General features: G+C 41.9%; 1 protein-coding gene and 1 long non-coding RNA gene across 2 annotated transcripts in view; one reads left to right on the forward strand and one right to left on the reverse strand.

Moving 5' to 3' along the window:
• Positions 1–2,773: 2,773 nt before the first annotated feature.
• LOC121706202 lies at positions 2,774–3,913 on the reverse strand. The gene is made up of 3 exons (XR_006030988.1): positions 3,524–3,913; positions 3,070–3,201; positions 2,774–2,884 (listed from the first exon to the last, which is right to left on the reverse strand). It is a non-coding gene; the product is annotated as an uncharacterized LOC121706202 (long non-coding RNA).
• Positions 3,914–5,966: 2,053 nt separating this feature from the next.
• LOC121705551 (junction plakoglobin-like) overlaps positions 5,967–7,826 on the forward strand; it is a 104,298-nt gene continuing 102,438 nt past the window's right edge. Inside the window, exon 1 of the mRNA XM_042086586.1 lies at positions 5,967–6,084. The gene's annotated coding sequence lies outside the window, so the exon portion shown is untranslated. The remainder of the gene's footprint in view (positions 6,085–7,826) is intronic.

Here is a 7,826-nt window from a genome sequence, read left to right on the forward strand (position 1 = left end):
TAGGCATAATGTATTAGGTTGGATTTTGTAGTCACTGCAAATTTAACACCCTCATTTCTATTAAACTGGAAGCAATTGAACCAGGCGACTTTGCCAAATATTTGTAATATTTGTAAGAGTAGCCTAAGCTACGTTACACTGACACCATGTAGGCTAACGTTAACGTAATGCTCTGAATTCGCGGCCAACATCAAATCCATAGTTTTGGATCACCAAGTCAAAATTTCCTGGTCAACCACAAATACAGTAATTCCACTACTTTTTATTGCTTAGCTACTTACCACTTCGACACCATTTGCTGTATCTGTTTAAACTGTAACTGTAACAGCTCAACTGTTCAAACTGCAGCCTAAAGTTAATTGTAACAGTTCAACACAAGCAAAACATTGCGAGCTGCAATGCACGTGCGAGTTGTTACACAGACACCAATTTTAGGAAAAGGGCTGATGTTGACCGGTCTTCAGCTATTTTGCTACGGTTTATTACACATTCAAAATAATACATTTGATCGTTATAGGCTCTGGCTTATTATGGCGCATAAAAGGAACAAAGTTATGATAAAAAAATTAGCAGGGAGGAAAAATCTGAGGGGGCACGTGCCCCCTTTATTTCAATGGGCATGACGCCACTGGTGATGATGACACAAAGCAAACAAATCTACAGACTGCTCAGCTGTATGTGTGTAATCAATGTCTCTCTCTCTCTCTCTCTCTCTCTCTCTCTGTGTGCAGTGTCCTAACTGGGGAGTGGTGAAAGGGCTGTGTGTGTGTGTGTGTGTGGGGGGGGGGGTTTGCCGTCTTCACAGCCTGCTAGTATCTCAGGGCCTGTCCACACGGAAACGCTTTTTAGGTTAAACGCAGAGGTTTTGCTTCGTCTTGACCGAGCGTCCAAACGAATCCTGTAAACGCACTGCCCGAAACCGCACTTTCTTGAAACCTGGTCCCAGAGTGGAAAAATCTGAAACCGTAGCCCGTTTGAATTCGTTTAGACAGTGAAACCGCACATCCTGCTTGCGTATCGATGATGTCATCGCCACACCTCAGCTGCCCTGGAGTTGCACTTATAGTATTGCCTAACAATACTAGTTTTCATACATGACATTACCTACATTTACACTCAGTAGGATAAATATCACAACTGGTGCAGAGCAGCGCCGATAGCTTATGACTTGGTGGACTGAACACTGTTTTTCCCGGTGTTTTTTTATGCATTCTAGCTACTGTCAGTGACGCGAGAGAACTTAAGTTATTAGGAAAGTGCGGTGTAAGTTTAGGCTACATTCATTTGTGCGTAGTGCCAGTGTCATTAATTTATTTTACATGTCTTACAAAATATATACATGCATTCACAGTCGAGTGAAATCAGATATAAGCATACAAAGACGCTTAGAACTCACGTTAAGCCGATGGTAGCACACTGAATGCAAATGTGCGATTTGATGCAGGCAAAAGTAAAGACTGTTACTAACGAAGGTTTTATAGCAATATTATAAATGTGGCGACAGAATAGCCTAGAACTTGGGTAAGCCTTGCATTTAGTAGCCTAATTGCGGTGATAGCCAAAACTAATGTGAATCACGGACTATCCTACAACCAAAGAAAGTAAAGGTGATTAGTAGGCCTACCTGCGTTAGCCAAGTAAAGGACGGGACTGCACCCTTCACAAACCGTAAAATAAAGTTGATTAGTTTTACAGTTGACTACAGTTGACAGTTCACCATCAGTCCACACAAACAATTCTGGTTTCCTTGCACTAGCCATTTCGTCGTAGCCTATTCTATTTGCTAGTCTGTTTGTAAAGCGCAAGTTTTGGTCAATTTCTGTAAAGAAACAGTGCCACCTATAGGCCTGGGGTAACAAGTAACGTGTTGAGATGGATCCGTTTGGACGCAAATATTCTTGATACGGTTCCAGGGAAGACGGAGGAAAAAAAGATCGGTTTGGTATGTGTGGACTAGGCCTCAGTCAGAATGAGGACGGGGGATATGACTGAAACATTCTGAACTAACCCAGGCAATGGGAGCAGGAATAACTCACAGGTAGTGTGAGCACATAGATAGATAGATAGATAGATAGATAGATAGATAGATAGATAGATAGATAGATAGATCTACTTTATACTTTATTGATTTTGGATGCTAATGACAAGCAAATCCCTCCTTGCTACCTGGCTGAGGTCCTGGGATGCCTATGGCAGAGATGACATGTGTCGTGTCCCCTGATACCCCCTATGGGTGAGAGGTGGCATGAGTTTAGAGCTGTCAGTGAACCAGAGGAGAATGGGAAGAAGAGCTGGGATGCTTAGCTATGCAGGACTGTGGTCAGCTATGGCTGTTTTATAATCTCTTAGCTATGCAGGACTGTGGTCAGCTATGGCTGTTTTATAATCTCTTAGCTATGCAGGACTGTGGTCAGCTATGGCTGTTTTATAATCTCTTAGCTATGCAGAAGTGTGGTCAGCTATGGCTGTTTTATAATCTTTTAGCTATGCAGAAGTGTGGTCAGCTATGGCTGTTTTATAATCTCTTATGCAGGACTGTGGTCAGCTATGGCTGTTTTATAATCTCTTAGCTATGCAGGACTGTGGTCAGCTATGGCTGTTTTATAATCTCTTAGCTATGCAGAAGTGTGGTCAGCTATGGCTGTTTTATAATCTCTTAGAATGCAGAAGAAGGGTGAGTGAGCGACCTGTCAGTCATCCCAATGAGCTCCTCTTGAACTGTGTTTATTAAAGGTCATTTAGCCCTATGAGGCTGACGAGGGAGAGGGGCGTGGCCCCACGCTTGATCACCTGCTGCTGGGGTTCAGCTGAGCAGGCTTATGTCTCCGCTCTGTCTTCCTCCAAGTCGTCGACGGTTCTTGTCCCTGTGGGAGTGTTCTATTACCTGAAATTACAACAAAAAAGCACCCACAGAACAAACATATGAGTGTGTGTGTGTGTGTGTGTGTGTGTGTGTGTGTGTGTGTGTGTGTGTGTGTGTGAGCCACTGTGCACAAACACAAATTTGTCTGTATGTGTATACAGTATTTATGTTTACATCTGTATGTGTACATGTATGTTTATGCTTACAGTTGTATGTGTGTAGGTGTATGTCAATTATTTCTTCTGATTGGTGTTTTGTGTGTTGTGCTGTCTCCGTCTGAAGAAAGACCCATCTGAGAGACACTCTGCTTTTTGCCTCTCACATCAGGTTTCCATCTGCTACTCCTCGCCGACAGAGAGAGAGAGAGAGAGGATGTCAACAGTGCATACATTAGTCTAACAATAACATTAGTGCAAACCTTATGTTTAAATGTTCTGCTTTGGCAATGCAAAAAAAACTAATATTTGTCTTGCGAGTAAAAGCACAATTGAATTGAGAATTCTGAGAGAGCGAGAGAGAGAGAGAGAGAGAGAGAGAGAGAGAGAGATGATGGGTGATGTTTCTGAATGAAAGAACCCAGAAGTATCCCTATTGTAATTGAGCTGATTGAATTCTCTTAGTAGCACAGAAATGTGCTTCAGTGCGGTTTTCTTATCTCACCTTTAGCACAGGGTGAACCAGACCATCTTTCTCAGAAGGACAAGAGATAATGCTGTCCCAGAACCCCTTGCAGGAGCGACATTTAAAGACCAACATCAATAATATGCACTATCGCAAAATTACGTATATCCTGTAGACCAACATCAATAATACACACTATCGCATAATTACATAGCCTAGTGTAAATACAGTCAGATTCACGTAGCACTGCGGTTGTTTTTTCCCTCTAAGTCCCTATAAACTCTCCCTCATCCTTCCCTGGAGAAAGATGTACAAATGACGTGATTAGAAAAAGACGGTAACACTTCACTTGACAGTATCGACATAAGAGTGACATGACACTGTCATGACACATGAACCCTAACCCTAATTCTAACCTTTAACCCTAATCCTAACCCTAACTCTAATCCAAAACCTAACCCTAATGCTAACCCTAACTTGTTATGACAAAAACCAAATGACACTTAATGACAGAAGTGTTATGTCACAAACGTTTATGACTTGTTTATGACATGTTCATGACAGTGTTATGTCACTCTTATGTCGACACTGTCAAGTAAAGTGTATCCAAAAAGACTTACAAGCTCTTTAAGTATTTATTCTGACATGCTTGAAATAAATCAATACATAAAGTTAACTTCTTTTGACTATTTGACTCAACCACAGTTCACAGATAACACGTCCACACTGTGGTACTGATGACGGTGGCTAGGATGACTTTCCTCCAAAACCCTCATATGTCTTGACAAAAATACCAAGAAGCTGTGACAACACATTCACACCGCGGTGCCCAACGTTCTCATGTGAGGGACGTCACACCCTCAGAGGGCTCAACACACCAATCTGCTATGCTGTGATCTGCATTTACAGGGAGTGTCAGGACTCTTTTAGGATGTTCCCTAAAGACTCCCACCCACATCTACACCATCACATTCCTGCATAGTTGTCCCCACACATATGGTTTCGCTAGACTAAAGCGAGACTCACTGACTGGTATGCCGTTTTTGCAATGTATCCCTTTTGTGTGTGTCACTTTGGACAAAGGTGTCAGCTAAATGACATACTGTAATCCAGTAAGTTGTTTACGTTGCATTTAATCGATCATAAAGTAAACAAAGTGTTATACATACTATAGCTCCAGTAATATCATGCAGACTTAATAATTAATTGAACTTATATGTGTGTGTGTGTGAATTGAATTTAAATTTACTAAAATTACTTAAAATGTCATGAAAAGTACAGTGGATGAACTTAAACTGTCCTATTTATAAGTAGAATATTTTCTAATTCATTCAACTGTGAACATGATTATTTTGTACACAAAGTATCCTGTACCATTACTCCTAAATGGCTGTATGTACTGTGCTGTGTCTCTTCCCACTCAGTGCTGGTGTGGAGATCCCAGTGGTCCACTGCACCTCCCTCATGATCCCCATCTCACCAACAGCAGCAGCAGCTGCTGCTCAGTCCTCTTGGCAGCTGAGCAGGGCTCATTCTCAGAGCTTATTTAAATTTCAGTACGTCAGTAAAATTTCATTGGGATATAAATTCTTTCATACGCATCCGTCTAAGTGTTTAAAGAGTGATTAATCTGTCATTTTCAAAGTACTAGCATCCCGAAACTTTTTTTTGAATGTGCTGGATACAGGCGATAAGATGGCCACTGTTTAACAATCTGACATGTACAAATGTGGGGTGGGGATCACAATGACATTCTCAATAGGATGCACTACAGACTTAAAGTAGGTAAAAAGAGAAGGGGGGATTGTGTGCTCATTTAATGAGGCAAAGGATTTTCCTTTGGAAGAAAAAAACCCCAATCATAATGCAAAATGACATGTTTGAGTGTACATATGTGTGTATTACTGTAAGTGCGGCTGGTGTGCAGGGTGTAACTGTTTGCAGACAGACAGATACAGAGAGAGAGAGAGAGAGAGAGATACATAGATAGATAGATAGATTTAGAGAGAGGGTATGTGAGTTCATGCATGAAAAAATAATCTAATGTTTTCACTTGTCTTTATTATTAGGGTTGCATGAGTGTGTGCTCTCACCATCTAAATATTTGGCATCATCCATCCATCCATCCAGCTATCCACCCATCCAATCCACCCATCAAATCCTGTTCCTCTTTTACTCTTGTGATTCAGGGCTGCATTTTGAGCATTCCCCTCACAATGTGGAAGAGTGCTTGCATGGGTTTGCCAATGGATAATGTGTCATCATGCAAGAAAGAAAAATACTGGAGATTGTGTCTCCTTCTCATCAATCATTGATTTCCAAATGAATACATCTTAACAAGACTTATTAAAAATGAGGTCCAGTCGATCTAAAAACACTTAGTTAGACCACGCATCTTGACCAATAAGGGCTTTACGCTCCGCCTATATTGGGGTTGGTCCTTATACCGTGGGAGGGGACTTTATGAAGCGCCGCTGTCACTGTATCATTGCCCAACACATTCCCGACTTGAGAGATCAAGGGACTAGGGGACACCAGAAGTTTATTATCGGTGGACTACTCAGAGGAGGTTCTGAAACCGGCTATTCTGCTTTGATAAGGTAATTAACTACACCCGGCGGTGCGCTTAAACGATGCTGTAAGGGCCGGCTATGTTTTGCAGTACTCGCGTGTATGTAGTGACATATTTTAAGCATCGAAGTCATCCAACTGCCACTGACCGCATATCGTCATTATATGATGACTTCGCGTAACAGTGTAAGGATGTATTGCTACTCGCGTCTTGTCATTTATTCTAGTGAATTGTCAAATATGAATCATCCGAGTTGTATATGTCATGTAATGCATATGCGCGGTACTGTGGTCTAGGAAAAATGTCAAGATTGCTCGCGGTTTGGGCGCTGCATGGGTCAGGGGAGAGAGCTTCATGAGCTGTGCTCAAAATCTCTGGAATGAAACCGAGGAGCGTTCTACACGATCGTAAATGTTCACGTGTGCCGGAGTACTCTGTCCAAAATTATCATGTTTACGCAATAGCAAATGATAATTCATTTTGCACCTTTACTGCATGTTACAGAATCGGTTGACTCGACATCCTTGAACCGTGACGAAGGAGCACTTCTTCACATCGTTGTATCTCAAGCCGTAGCGCGTCAGGGATCTCCAACATTGTGCGTTGGTAAATAGTTAATAACGAGCTGGATGCCGAAAGTACCCAAATAAATTGGCGACACGGTCAAATCGTTTGTTTAACAACAATTGGGTGGTGTAGAATGATAAGCAGAGGATAATGTATCATTCAAACGTTGCATCTTCTCCAACAAGTTGTCTGGAAATTGTCTCACAGCTTGGTCTGAAAAGTTCATGTTCGTCCATGATCTCATTTTCATCTCATGTCAGCGATGGCAACACGCGGTTTTACATGCATGCAGTCTAAAGATATTGTTTTGAGTTCATGGTTCTTCTGGGGACATTTATAAAGCGGGGTAACAGTGCCACACCTATCAGTTTCATTTGCATGCGCAACTAAGTCCTGATCACCACCCAGTCTGTGCGTAAGTTGTTGCTATGGCTGGAAATATGTCTGTTAATGAAACCAATGCTCTACATTTTCATGTTAATCCATGTTGGTAATGGTTTAGCTCTTGACTTTGGTTTGCTAACTGAAAATTAATAAATGATCGATTTTCCCAGAGGATAGGCACTCAACAATTTCAGTAAGAACCGTCCATTTCATCCGTAGCCTATATTTATTGACAGTTAACTTTACCCCCCCCCCCCCCGTCCTTTGGCTTCTGGCTGCCCTGATCTAGAGAGAGAAACAGCCCATCAGTCGTGTTCGGCATTTTCTCGCCCCCTCGATCCCCTTGCGACGTGTCCATGTTGTGCCAAGCTCTCGTTCGGCAAGAGGGTGACAAGAATTGTACGACTAGTGACTTCTCGACGCTGTTTCGTTCTACCCTTGAATAATTTGAACATTCGTTCTTTATTCTTCCCTTCTTCGCCCTGTTAAGCATTTCTCGTTGGTTGGTTTGGGGGTTCTCTGACATGTGGCTGTCTCGGGGTCTAACTGTTGCCATGGATGCCAATGAAGTACAGTTCCCCCAGGTTGTTTTGCAACTGGCATCAGATAGGCCTATATAATCAGATATTGGTTTTATATTTGAATTTTTTACTGTATTTACAAACTCGATCAGAGAGTAGTTCACTTATTTCTAGGCTTGTCACATAAACGACACTGCCTTCATACAGGCAAGTTAACGCCAGTTAACTTAGCCTGAGGAAACCCTCTGAGTTTATTTAAAATTGAATTAATGTAATTCATTTTGCGCAGGATTATTAG

This window comes from Alosa sapidissima, chromosome 3, assembly GCF_018492685.1.
Source record: "Alosa sapidissima isolate fAloSap1 chromosome 3, fAloSap1.pri, whole genome shotgun sequence".
Taxonomy (NCBI): Eukaryota; Metazoa; Chordata; class Actinopteri; order Clupeiformes; family Clupeidae; genus Alosa; species Alosa sapidissima.